Genomic DNA, 13,798 nt, shown 5'->3' with positions numbered 1-13,798 from the left:
GCGGGGACGTGTATAAAGTACTGATCACTATGCGGGGACGTGTATACAGTACGGAGCACTATGCGGGGCCATGAATATAGTAGTACGGAGCACTATGCGGGGGCCGTGTATACAGTTCGGAGCACTATGCGAGGGACGTGTATACAGTACGGAGCACTATGCGGGGCCATGCTTCCATACGGAGCACTATGCAGGGCCATGTATACAGTATGGAGCATTATGCGGGGCCATGCATACAGTACGGAGCACTATGCGGGGGACGTGTTTACCGTACGGAGCACTATGGGGGGCCATGTATACAGTATAGAGCACTATGCGGGGGACGTGTTTACAGTACGGAGCACTATGGGGGTCCATGTATACAGTATGGAGCACTATGTGGGGCCATGTATACAGTACGGAGTACTATTCGGGGCCATGTATACAGTACGGAGCAATATGCGGGGCCATGCATACAGTACGGAGCACTATGTGGGTCCGTGTATACAGTATGGAGCACTATGCGGGGCCGTGTACACAGTATGGAGCACTATGCGGGCCATGTATACAGTATGGAGCACTATGGGGGGCAGTGTATACAGTAGGGAGCACTATGCGAGGCCATGTATACAGTACAGAGCAATATGCGGCGGATGTGTATACAGTATGGAGCACTATGCGGGGGACGTGTATACAGTACGGAGCACTATGCGGGGGACGTGTATACAGTACGGAGCAGTATGTGGGCCGTGTATACAGTACGGAGCACTATGCGGGGGACATGTATACAGTACGGAGCACTATGTGGGGCTATGTATACAGTATGGAGCACTATGAGGGGGACATGTATACAGTACGGACCACTATGTGGGGCCATGTATACAGTATGGAGCACTATGCGGGGCCCTGTATACAGTACGAAGCACTATGCGGAGGCCGTGTATACAGTACGGAGCACTATGCGGGGGACGTGTATACAGTACGGAGCACTATGTGGGGCTATGTATACAGTATGGAGCACTATGAGGGGGACATGTATACAGTACGGACCACTATGTGGGGCGATGTATACAGTATGGAGCACTATGCGGGGCCCTGTATACAGTGCGAAGCACTATGCGGAGGCCGTGTATACAGTACGGAGCACTATGCGGAGCACTGATTTAATGAGCCATTCGTAGTTTCACTGTACCGTCCGTGTGTACTTACACATGCATGGCTTAATCTTTGAGACAAGCATATGCTACTGGCAGGATCAACCAGGTAGCCCCCCAACACGACTGGACCGCGTCGAGTATGGAGCACTATGCGGGGCCATGAATATAGTAGTACGGAGCACTATGCGGGGGCAGTGTATACAGTACGGAGCACTATGCGGGGGACATGTATACAGTACGGAGCACTATGTGGGGCCATGTATACAGTATGGACCACTATGTGGGGCCATGTATACAGTATGGAGCACTATGCGGGGCCCTGTATACAGTACGAAGCACTATGCGGAGGCCGTGTATACAGTACGGAGCACTATGCGGGGGACGTGTATACTGTATGGAGCACTAAGCGGAGGCTGTGTATACAGTACGGAGCACTATGCGGGGCCATGTATACAGTACGGGGCATTATGCGGGCCATGTATACAGTACGGAGCACTATGTGGGGCCATTATACTGTATGGAGGACTATGGGGCCCTTATTCTGTATGGAGGACTATGTGGGGCCCATTATACCGTATGGAAGACTATTTGGGGCCCATTATACTGTATGAAGGACTATGTGGGGCCCATTATAATGTATGGAGGACTATGTGTGGCCTTTATACTGTATGGAGGACTAAGTGGGGACCATTATACTGTATGGAGGACTATGTGGGGCCCATTATTCTGTATGGAGGACTATGTGGGGCCCATTATACTGTATGAAGGACTATGTAGGGCCCGTTATACTGTATGGATGACTATGTAGGGCCCATTATTCTGTATGGATGACTATGTAAGGCCCATTATTCTGTATGGAGGATTATGTGGGGCCCATTATTCTGTATGGAGGACTATGTAGGGCCCATTATTCTGTATGGTGGACTAAGTTGGGCCCATTTTTTTGTATGGAGGACTATGTAGGGTCCATTATACTGTATGGAGGACTATGTGGGGCCATTATACTGTATGGAGGACTATGTGGGCCTATTATACTGTATGGAGGACTATGTAAGGCCATTATTCTGTATGGAAGACTATGTGAAGCCATTATTCTGTATGGAGCACTATGTGGGGCTATTATACTGTATGGAGGACTATGTGGAGCCATTATACTGTATGGAGGACTATATGCGGCCATTATACTGTATGGAGGACTATGTGAGGCTATTATACTGTATGGAGGACTATGTGAGGCTATTATACTGTATGGAGGACTATGTGAGGCCATTATACTGTATGGAGGACTATGTCAGGCTGTCAGGAAAATATTGAAAAATACTGAACATATTCTTTCTTGCTTCTCCTAAAGCCCCCTCCCCTATCCCCTTTTTTGTCACAAGACCAGAGCTGTCTCCATGTATATCTCAGCACAAACGCTGGCAGCCAAAGGTGTGACCAAAACCAATTAAAATGCGAGCATCTTTCTCCCTGGCAGACGCAGGGGGTGATTAGATGCAGGCTTGCAATAATTTAAGAGTAACTGTTGAAGCTTGCTTCCCGAGACTCAAAAGGAAATTTAGTCATGCTGGCACCGATACAGAATATGGAGTATTGTAAGTTCCATAATTACGATTAATAATGGGACCTCTATTTTTAGCGTCCGGGACAGCCAAGGAGCGATATGCTCATTTTTTTGTAGCCGTAAACCCCTCCGTGGCGCTGTAGCGCAAAGCACCAGAATAGCAGACAGCAACTATGTGATGTGTGCTCTCTAAATGAAGGTAAAATCATAATAGAAAATATGGTATCACTTTTGGGCTTCTGGGATCAATGACCGATAAGTTATCCCAAAAAACAGGTTTTTAATACAAACATGAAGGGTGCACATGATGCCAGCACAGGGGGTGTGTGGGCAGGTTCCCCCTTCAGCATAAAAGAGACAAGGGAGGATTGATCCATATTCATTGCAGGAGTACATATTTAATATATGCAACGGATCCTGTACGATAACAGTCTAATCAAATTTGGAGCGTCTCCCCTCCACCTATGCTGATTCGTCCCTGTGAACTGTATAGAGTAAGTTTCTACTTTAATCCTTATTATTTTGTGTAACTGCTTATATATTGTAAATGTCTACTTTGTAAAATCCGTGTATATATTTTTCCTAAACACTGCCTCCCTTTTGGATTAAATATAAAATTTAATAGTTCTGTTTCTTTTGTCCTGTAATCGTTCCCTCCCTTGAAGCCATAGACGCTACGCAGGCGTCCGGCCAGGCCTGTGTTATATTTCAAACTTGGCCGGTGGTGGCAGCGAATAATATTAATAATCGAGCTATTGTGAAGCTGACAGCAACCGTATGGAGGGGGTATACACATATTCCATGCATTGGAATCCAGAGGTGTGACGCCATACGCTCACTTGTCGCTTGCCGATACCTAAGTAGAGAGTAGTCTGGATCGTGTGCTCGCGAATTCCTGATGAAATCCATGACATAGTGACGGCAGGGTGGGATATTGCGTGATTTCCCCGGTGTCGTCGCTGTGGAATCCCTGACACAGGCCATTATTCTGTATGGAGCACTATGTGGGGCTATTATACTGTATGGAGCACTATGTGGGATCATTATACAGTATGGAGCACTATGTAGGGCCATTATACTGTATGGAGGACTATGTGGGGCCATTATACTGTATGGAGGACTATGTGGGGCCATTATTCTGTATGGAGGACTCTTTGTAGCCATTATACTTTATGGAGGACTATGTGGGGCCCATTATTCTGTATGGAGGACTCTTTGCGGCCATTATACTGAATGGAGGACTATGTGGGACCCATTATTCTGTATGGAGGGCTCTTTGTGGCCATTATACTTTATGGAGGGCTGTGTGGGGATTGCTGTTGGAGAATCATACTGTGATGGGGTCATCATTCTTTGTTGGGGGGATTGAGGGAGAGGGGTACAGTAGGGTCATCATACCGTGTGTGTGGAGGAATTCACTGTGGGTGTATCATATTGTGTTTGGGGGCACTTTTGTTTGCATCATACTTTATTATCTGTTTCATTCAAAGATTTTTATCCTCTGTTAAATTACATATTTAAATTAGGCCATTGGGCCATATTTGTTTTTCTGCTTTTACATAACATATAATATTCCACTATAATTTTTAAATTAATCGTTATATTTGATAAAGAAAAACTTCCTCAATTGTAGACACTTTTTTAATAAATATCAAGGTTGGTCCGCGACTTTGTCCAAGCTTCAAACTTTGGGCCTCTGTGTATTTGAATTTGACATTCCTGGCTTTAAAGGGAACCTGTCACGTCCGATCTACTATCTACACTGCCCCCATTGCTTTGTTAGTGATGCAATGTGCATCACTAACAAGCTTTTATTCATTAAAATCAGTGGTATTATAATGATTCTATAACATTATATATTCTTTTTCCTACCAGCTAGTTTTCAGTCATAGGGGTGTGATTCTGCTATTCAGTCAGGAGCGGCACCGTCCACGTATTTGAATATTGCTCCCAGCAAGTGCTATTATTGTGGGGAGCATGCGTATTTCTACATGTCTGGCGCTGGTCTTGCGCCTGCGCAGTGAGGCTGTGCCGCTGCTCATGGGCCACTGCTATATGCTTGCCTCCTAGGCCAAAATTTGCCAGCCAGCCCCGCCTCTACACTCGTCCAATGGTCAGATGATCCCACTAATATCGATGAGATCTCTCAAGGCTGAAGAATCCTGTAATGTTTGTCATACACAACAATCTATACTTTACTCCTGCCCTAAAAATGAAGACCCCTGGCTACCAAAGTACCAAAGCAAGCAATAAAGACTGCAGTTCTCTGTGCTCACAGAAGCCACCATGATTTATAGCGTCTTCTCAATCTGTCCCTGGTTCCGTGCACGGCGATGGCGCAGCTGAATGATAACTGGGAGCGTCCACAGATACAGGCTGGAGAGTCTCCGGTATCTGCGCATTGCCTGCATGTGTCCAGTCACCATTCACCATCTGTGCTTTTTTGGTGGAATTTTTCTACCGATACCCGCCCTAATGCATGAACAGTCAATAGCTATCCGTATACACGATGCCACTAGCCCTGCTCACGGTCCTGTGCAGAAGTGAACAGAACTGGAACCCCCCTTTTAAGAGGTGTATTTTTATTGTCTTTGCACAGTTTTAGGTTTGTATATGATTTTATATCTTTATTAACTATACAAGTGCTTCTCACTAAATTAGAATATCATCAAAAACGTAATTTATTTCAGTTCTTCAATTCAAAAAGTGAAACTCCTATATTATATAGAGTCATTACAAACAGAGTGATCTATTTCAAGTTTATTTCTGTTAATGTTGATGATTATGGCTTACAGCCAATGAAAACACAAAAAGTCATTATCTCAGTAAATTAGAATACTTTATAAAAAAAAAGCTTGAAAACTGGTTTTAAAATCTGAAATGTTGTCCTACTGAAATGTATGTTCAGTAAATGCACTCAATACTTGGTCCGGGCTCCTTTTGCATCAATTACTGCATCAATGCGGCGTGGCATGGAGGCGATCAGCCTGTGGCACTGCTGAGGTGTTATGGAAGCCCAGGTTGCTTTGATAGCAGCCTTCAGCTCGTCTGCATTGTTGGGTCTGGTGCCTCTCATATTCCTCTTGACAATACCCTATAGATTCTCTATGGGGTTAAGGTCAGGCGAGTTTGCTGGCCAATCAAGCACAGTGATACTCTTGTTTGTAAACCAGGTATTGGTACTTTTGTCAGTGTGGACAGGTGCCAAGTCCTGCTGGAGAATGAAATTTCCATCTCCAAAAAGCTTGTCAGTAGAGGGAAGCATGAAGTGCTCTAACATTCCCTGGTAGAAAGCTGCGCTGACTTTGGTCTTGATAAGCAGATGACATGGCTCCCCAAACCATCACTGCAGAGGTGTATTTAGGTCTTCTAGCACCGGGGGCAAGAATTCAGTTTGGCGTCCTCCCCTCCCTCCGCTCCTTCCCCAGCAATTTGCACACTAAATCCATGGCCCCACTGTCAGTATTTGGTCAGTATTTTTTATCAGGAGTGGGAGCCAAAACCAGGAGTAGGTGATAAATGCAGAATTGGTGACTTGTTTCTATTATACTTTTTCTCTGATTGTTCCTCACATGGTTTTGGCTCCCACTCCTGAGAAAAAATACTGACCAAATACTGATAGTGGGGCCGTGGCCTCAGTCACATGCCGACGAGCTGCTCTTCCTAATTCTGTCTTAGAGAAGCAGGAAGAAATGCTAGTTGTCACGTGACCGTAAGTATGAAAATTGCATATGCGTGAAGTGGCCGTGTGATGACTGATGGAACCTGCAAGCAGAACTGAATCCTGACAGTGAGGATATTACACCTTAATTTTATAATTAAAGATATCGTCCAGGTTTGAGATGAATACCTGTGACTGCAGGCTTCTGAATTATCACAGCGCATGCACTGCACACTTTTAGGACTCTCTCTTGCCGTGGCAAAAGTGGACGGTCATGTCACCACAAGTAAGAGATTTGCATACTTCTGGCCACATTCCAACTAGACGTGTCCGGGCTCGCTAAATTCATTTTCATTGAGTGAGTCCACACATGTCTAGTCGGCATGTATATGCAAATCGCCGGCACCAGAGAATCCTGACAGTGTGTAGTGCGCACTGTGAGAATTCAGAAGTCTGCAGTCACATAGAATGACTGCAGACTCATCACAAATGTGGACAACATCTTTAATGTTCCTAACATAAATGAAAATATGAAAATGTCAGCATCATAAACTTTTTTTACATCCAGGTACCTGATAGATGACGTTGTCTCTGGAGTAATTCTCTCTCTTTCTTTTCTTCCTCTTGTCCAGATGCCATGATGACTTTTCTCTTCCACAGCTCGTCTCTACAGACTTCCATCTTCTCCGGTCTTCTGTAGCACATCCCCACACGATTAACAACTGTTAACACCAAAATAACAAAAAAGAAGAGTTGAAGAAATAAACGCTGAAGATGTCAACTTCAGGGTGAAACTGAAAATTTACTCTTAGCAAGCGTAACCAACAATTTAACATATCATTTTCTGTGAGTGAAGCTGCAGGTATTTTGAAAGTATTTTATAAAAATGAATTTGTTTTTACATCACCATTTTTTGAGATCTGTAACTTTTTTATTTTTTGCTGAATGAGCCACATTAGAGCCTTCTTTTTTGTGGGACGGTTTGTTGTTTTAATTTATACCATTTTTTTTTTTCTACCTATGACTTTTTGATCGCTTTTTATTATTTTTATTGTATGTTAGTATGATGAAAAATTGACTTTTGGCATGTTTTTTATTATTTTTTTACGGTGTTCGCCGTATTGAATAAATGAAGTGACAGTTTTATAGATTGGCTTGTTCCAGACACTGCAATACCAATTATGTCCAGTTATGGCTAAAAGTGATGGCACCTTTGAAATTGTTTCAGAAAATGAAGTATTTCTCCCTTAAAATTATTGCAATTACACATGTTTTGTTATACACATGTTTATTTCCTTTGTGTGTATTGGAACAATGCAAAACACTTAGGAAAAAAAGGCAAATCTGACATAATTTCACACAAAACCCCAAAAATGGGCTGGACAAAATTGTTGGCTCCCTCAACTTAATGTTTGGTTGACGCACACCCTTTGGAATAAATAACTGCAATCAATCATCAACAAACTTCTTACACCTCTCAACTGGAATTTTGGACCACTCTTCTTTTGCAAACTACTCCAGGTCTCTCATATTTGAAGGGTGCCTTCTCCCTACGCAATTTTAAGATCTCTGCACAGGTGTTCAATGGGATTTAGATATAGACACATTTCTGGCCACTCCAGAACTCTTCAGTGCTTTGTTTCCATACGTTTCTACTTTTCTAGGTGCTTCTTGAAGTATGTTTGGGGTCATTGTCCTGCTGGTATACCCATGACCTAGGATGCAAACCCAGCTTTCTGACACTGTGCACTACATTGCGATCCAAAATCCTTTGGTAGATTTCATGATGCCTTGCACACAGTCAAGGCACCCAGTGCCAGAGGCAGTAAAACAACCCCAAAACATATTTGAACCTTCACCATATTTGATTGTAGGTACTGTGTTCTTTTCTTTGTAGGCCTCATTCCGTATTCGGTAAACAGTAGAATGAAGTGATTTACCAAAAAGCTCTATCTTGGTCTCATCTGTCCACAAGGCGCTTTACCAGAAGTATTTTTTCAAACTGCAGTCTATCTTTTTTATTTCTATGTGTCAGCAGTGGGGTCCTCCTGGGTCTCCTGCCACAGCTTTTCATTCCATCTAAATGTCGACGGATACTTCGCGCTGACAATGAGGCACCCTGAGCCTGCAGGACAGCTCAAATTTCTTTGGAACTTGATTGGGGCTGCTTATCCACCATCCGGACTATCCTGCATTGCAACCTTTCATCAATTTTTCTCTGCCATCCACATCCAGAAAGATTAGCTACAGTGCCATGGGTTGTAAATTCCTTTATTATGTTGCGCACGGTGGACAAAGGAACATCAAGATCTTTAGATATGGACTTGTAACCTTGAGATTGTTGATATTGTTCAATAATTTTGGTTCTCAAGTCTTCAGACAGTTCTCTTCTTCACTTTCTGTTCTCCATGCTTAGCGTGGCACATAGACACACACTGCAAAGATTAAGTCAACTTCTCCCCTTTTTATCTGGTTTCAGGTGTGATTTTCATATTGCCCCCGACACCTGTTACTTGCTACAGGTGAGTTTGAACAAGCATCACATGTTTGAAGCAAAATTGTTTACCCACAATTTTTGAAAGGTGCCAACAATTTTGTCCGGCCTATTTTTAAGGTTTTGTGTGAAATGATGTCCAATTCGCTTTTTTACTCATTTTTTTGTGTTTTTCCAATACACACAAAGGAAATAAACATGTGTATATCTGTAACGGGTCTGGGAGGTGGAACCTCTGGGCTACTATACAAGGGAGCGGTCCTTGTAAGGGAGCGGGTGGCGACCAGGCAGGCAGTCACAGCAGGTGACCGGGACAGTCTCTGGGTGTACGGGCAGGAGGTCACGGCAAGTGATCAGGGCAGTCTCTGGAAGAACGGGCTGGAGGTCACGGCAAGTGACCGGGGCAGTCTCTAGGTAAAGGGTAGGTACGACCTGTGATGGCTGAACCTCCAGGTAGGCTAGCAAGGCAGATGGAGGATGTGTGCTCCCAGGTGAGCAAGCGAGAGTCTCTGGAATAGCAGGTGGTCACAGCACGTGACGGCGGAGCCTCCAGGTAGGCAAGCAGGCAGGTAGCGGAGAAGCGCTCCCAGGTGAGCGGGCAAGAGTCTCTGGAATAGCTGGTGGTCCCAGCACGTGACAGCGGAGCCTCCGGGCAGGCAAGCAGGCAGGTAGCGGAGAAGCGCTCCCAGGTGAGCGGGCAAGAGTCTGGAATAGCTGGTGGTCACAGCACGTGACAGCGGAGCCTCCGGGCAGGCAAGCAGGCAGGTAGCGGAGAAGTGCTCCCAGGTGAGCGGGCAAGCTGGTCCATAGACAGACTGACCGGAGTTGTAAGGCAGACCGTCGGACCTCAGGCAAGCAGGCAGGTAGCTGATGTGCGCTCCCAGGTGAGCGGGCAAGTTGGTCCTTAGACAGACTGACCGGAGTTGTAAGGCAGACCGTCGGACCTCAGGCAGGCAGGCAGGTAACAGGAAATCAGGCAGGATTAGGACAGCAAGCTGGCAGGAATCTGGCAGGTAACTGGCAACGGGACCTGAGGGCTGAAGCAGAGTAGAACGGTGCAACAACATTGCTAGGGCACCTCCATTTTGGAGGAGGTGCCTTATATATGGCAAAGTCCTCCGGCCATTGGCCGGGGACTCCTTAGGACGGCGCGCGCGGCCCCTTTAAGAGGGAGGGAGGGCGCGCGCGCGCGCCCTAAGCACAGTGGCCGGGAAGGAGCGCGCGCTGCCAGCAGAGCAGGAGAGGGACGCCGGGCACGGAGCAGAGCGGTGAGGGGAACAGCGTCCCTGCCTAGCAGAGGGCAGGGACGCCGGCACTACAGTACCCCCCCCTTTAGGCCCCCCCTTTTTTAGGCCAGATAGAAATTTAGCTAGGATGAGAGGGGCATGGATGTTCTCCCGGGGCTCCCACGTTCTCTCCTCAGGACCAAACCCCTTCCAATCTACCAGAAAAAAGGTCTTTCCTCTTACCCTTTTGGTGGCAAGAATGTTCTCTACCTCAAACTCGTCCTCAGCAGAAACCGGAGCAGGAGGCGTACCTGTAGACTTGGAAAAAGAGTTAAGCACCACGGGTTTGAGGAGAGATACATGGAAGGAGTTAGGGATCCGTAAGTTGGCCGGGAGTTTCAATTTATAGGCCACCGGGTTGATCTGACTGATGACCTCCAGAGGACCGATGAACCGAGGCCCTAACTTGTAAGAAGGTATCTTGAGTCGAACATATTTAGATGAGAGCCAGACTTTATCTCCTGGACGAAATTGTGGAGGATCCAGGCGTTTTTTGTCAGCGTGTCTTTTCATACGCTCGGATGACAGAAGGAGTGCGGACCGGGTACTCTCCCATATGGAGGAAAATTTGCTAACGAGAGATTCCGCAGCCGGGTTGTCCACAGAGGTGGAGACAGGAAAAGGAATCCGAGGATGCTGACCAAAGACTACAAAAAACGGGGATTTGGAGGAGGATTCGCTCTCGTGATTATTATAAGACAACTCGGCCCATGGTAGGAGATCCACCCAGTCAGAATGGTGGGCATTAACGAAGTGCCGGAGGTAACTGGTCAGGTTCTGATTGATCCGCTCCACTTGACCATTGGACTGTGGGTGGTAAGCGGAAGAGAAGTCCAGGGTGACGTCTAGTAGTTTACAAGTGGCTCTCCAGAAACGTGAGGTGAACTGTACCCCACGATCCGACACGATGTGGAGGGGCAGGCCATGAAGACGGAAGATGTGGCGGATAAAGTCTTTAGCCAGCTCGGGTGCAGACGGAAGGCCTGGCAGGGGAATAAAGTGAGCCATCTTGGAAAAGCGGTCAGCGACCACCCAAATGACCGTACAACCGGCAGAGACGGGGAGATCAGTTAAAAAGTCCATTGCTATATGCTGCCAGGGGGCAGCAGGTACAGGAAGCGGAAGGAGGCGTCCGGCTGGCAGATGTCTCGGGACTTTGTTGCGGGCGCAGGACACACAGGCAGAAACAAAGTCTATTATGTCCTTGTGCAGGGTAGGCCACCAATAGTGCCGGGCAATAAGCTGGAGGGTCTTTTTCTGACTGTCGTGGCCAGCTAGTTTAGACGAATGGCCCCAGTGTAGGATCTTCTCCCGATCAGGTACTGAAACAAACGTCTTACCGGGAGGGAGACGATTTAGACTCACGGGAGCCACCTGCATTACTCTGGCGGGATCGATGATATGTTTAGGTTCTTCCTCGAGATCGGACACCAGAAAGGATCGGGACAAGGCGTCTGCTTTGACGTTTTTGTCAGCCGGGCGAAAATGAAGAACAAAATCAAAGCGAGCAAAAAACAAGGACCACCGGGCTTGGCGCGGGTTAAGTCTCTGGGCATGCTGGAGGTAAGCCAAGTTCTTGTGGTCAGTGTAAATTATTACCGGATGAAGAGCCCCCTCGAGTAGGTAACGCCACTCCTCCAACGCCAGCTTGATGGCCAATAACTCTCGGTCTCCTATGGAATAGTTGTGCTCAGAAGAGGAGAAGAGTTTGGAGAAGAAGCCACAAGTTACCATTCTCACGGAAGATGATTTTTGAGTAAGTACCGCTCCGGCTCCAGAGGAGGAGGCGTCAACTTCCAGGAAGAACTGCTTGTTGCCGTCCAGGCGATGCAGCACCGGGGCGGAAGAGAAGGCCTGTTTTAGGGAAAGAAAGGCCTCCTCTGCTTCGGGCGGCCACTCTTTGGGATTAGTTACCTTACGGGTGAGCGCGGAAATTGGGGCAGTCCGGGAAGAGAAGTGCGGGATGAAGAGGCGGTAATAGTTGGCGAAGCCCAGGAACCGTTGAATAGCCTTCAACCCCTCTGGTCGGGGCCATTTCTCGATGGCAGACAGTTTCTCAGGATCCATTTGTAGGCCGGTCTGAGAGATAATGTAGCCCAGAAACGGAAGCGAGGTCTGCTCAAAGAGGCACTTCTCATATTTAGCGTAGAGATGGTTCTGCCTGAGCCTGAGCAGGACCTGACGAACATCCCTCCGGTGAGTCTGGAGATCCGGAGAGAAGACCAAGATGTCGTCCAGGTACACCACTACGCAGGAGTAGAGAAGGTCCCGGAAGATGTCATTGACCAACTCTTGAAAGACGGCAGGAGCGTTACAGAGGCCAAAGGGCATTACCAGATATTCATAGTGGCCGTCCCGGGTGTTGAATGCCGTCTTCCATTCATCCCCCTGACGGATACGAACCAGGTTGTACGCCCCACGGAGGTCCAGTTTGGTGAAGATTCTAGCCCCCCTCAGACGATCAAATAATTCCGGAATGAGCGGAAGGGGGTACTTATTCTTCACCGTGATCTGGTTAAGGCCTCTATAGTCTATACAGGGACGGAGAGAGCCGTCCTTCTTTTTGACGAAAAAGAAGCCTGCTCCCGCCGGGGAGGTAGATTTCCGGATGAATCCCCTGGCCAGATTCTCCTCAATATATTCGGACATCGACCGGGTCTCAGCAGCGGATAATGGATAAATACGCCCACGGGGAGGAGAAGTACCAGGTAACAGGTCGATAGGGCAGTCGTATGGTCTATGAGGGGGTAGTGTCTCTGCCTCCTTTTTATTAAAGACATCAGCATAAGACCAATAAGGAATCGGAAGTCCAGGTAGATTAGCTGGGGTAGGAGAAGGACGGACGGGATGAACGGGAACCAGACAGGTCTTATGGCAGCCCTGTCCCCAGCGAAGGACTTCTCCGGTCTGCCAGTCAAGAACGGGTGCATGTTTCTGGAGCCAAGGTAGGCCTAGCAAGAGGGCGTGAGAGAGTCCAGGCAGAACATGGAAGGAGATACTTTCAGAATGCAGCATTCCCACCTGCAGAGTAATGGATTCGGTGATGAGTTGGATGGGGCGTGGTAAGAGCCCCCCATCCACGGCAGCAACAGACAAGGGTACAGCCAGAGGTTTGGTGGGGATGCGGTATTTCTCTACCAGGGACTGTGAAATAAGATTCCCGGCTGCTCCAGAGTCCAGTTGGGCTAGTTCGAAATAACGGTTCTCCCCGTAGACGATTGAAACTGACAACAGCAGGGATGGAGAGGATTTATTCTTGTCTAGGTGGACCTCTCTGAGCGAACCTAGACACAGGCGTTTCCCGACCTCTCCGGGCAGGCACGGATCCGGTGCTCCTTACTGCCACAGTAGAAGCAGGTCCCCTCGGCACGGCGTAAGTCCTGACGGGTCTTGACCATCTTGGTCTGGTCGACCTGCATAGGCTCAGGAGGGTGTACCTGGTTAGAGACAGAAGGAGTGACGGGTTTCTGAAAAGTAGGAGCTAGACGTGGTAACCTCCTCTCACGGGTGACCTCTCTGGCACGCTCCTGGAACCGTAGGTCAATCCGGGTGGCAAGAGTTATTAAGTCATCGAGAGTGGTAGGAATGTCCCGACCGGCAAGTTCATCTTTAATACGGCCGGACAGACCCTCCCAGAAGACGGAAACCAGAGCGTCG

This window comes from Phyllobates terribilis, unplaced genomic scaffold, assembly GCF_046119375.1.
Source record: "Phyllobates terribilis strain yellow unplaced genomic scaffold, ASM4611937v1 Scaffold_3__8_contigs__length_932513732, whole genome shotgun sequence".
NCBI lineage: Eukaryota > Metazoa > Chordata > Amphibia > Anura > Dendrobatidae > Phyllobates > Phyllobates terribilis.
The sequence above is the reverse complement of the archived record's forward strand: the minus strand, read 5'-3'. Positions refer to the sequence as shown.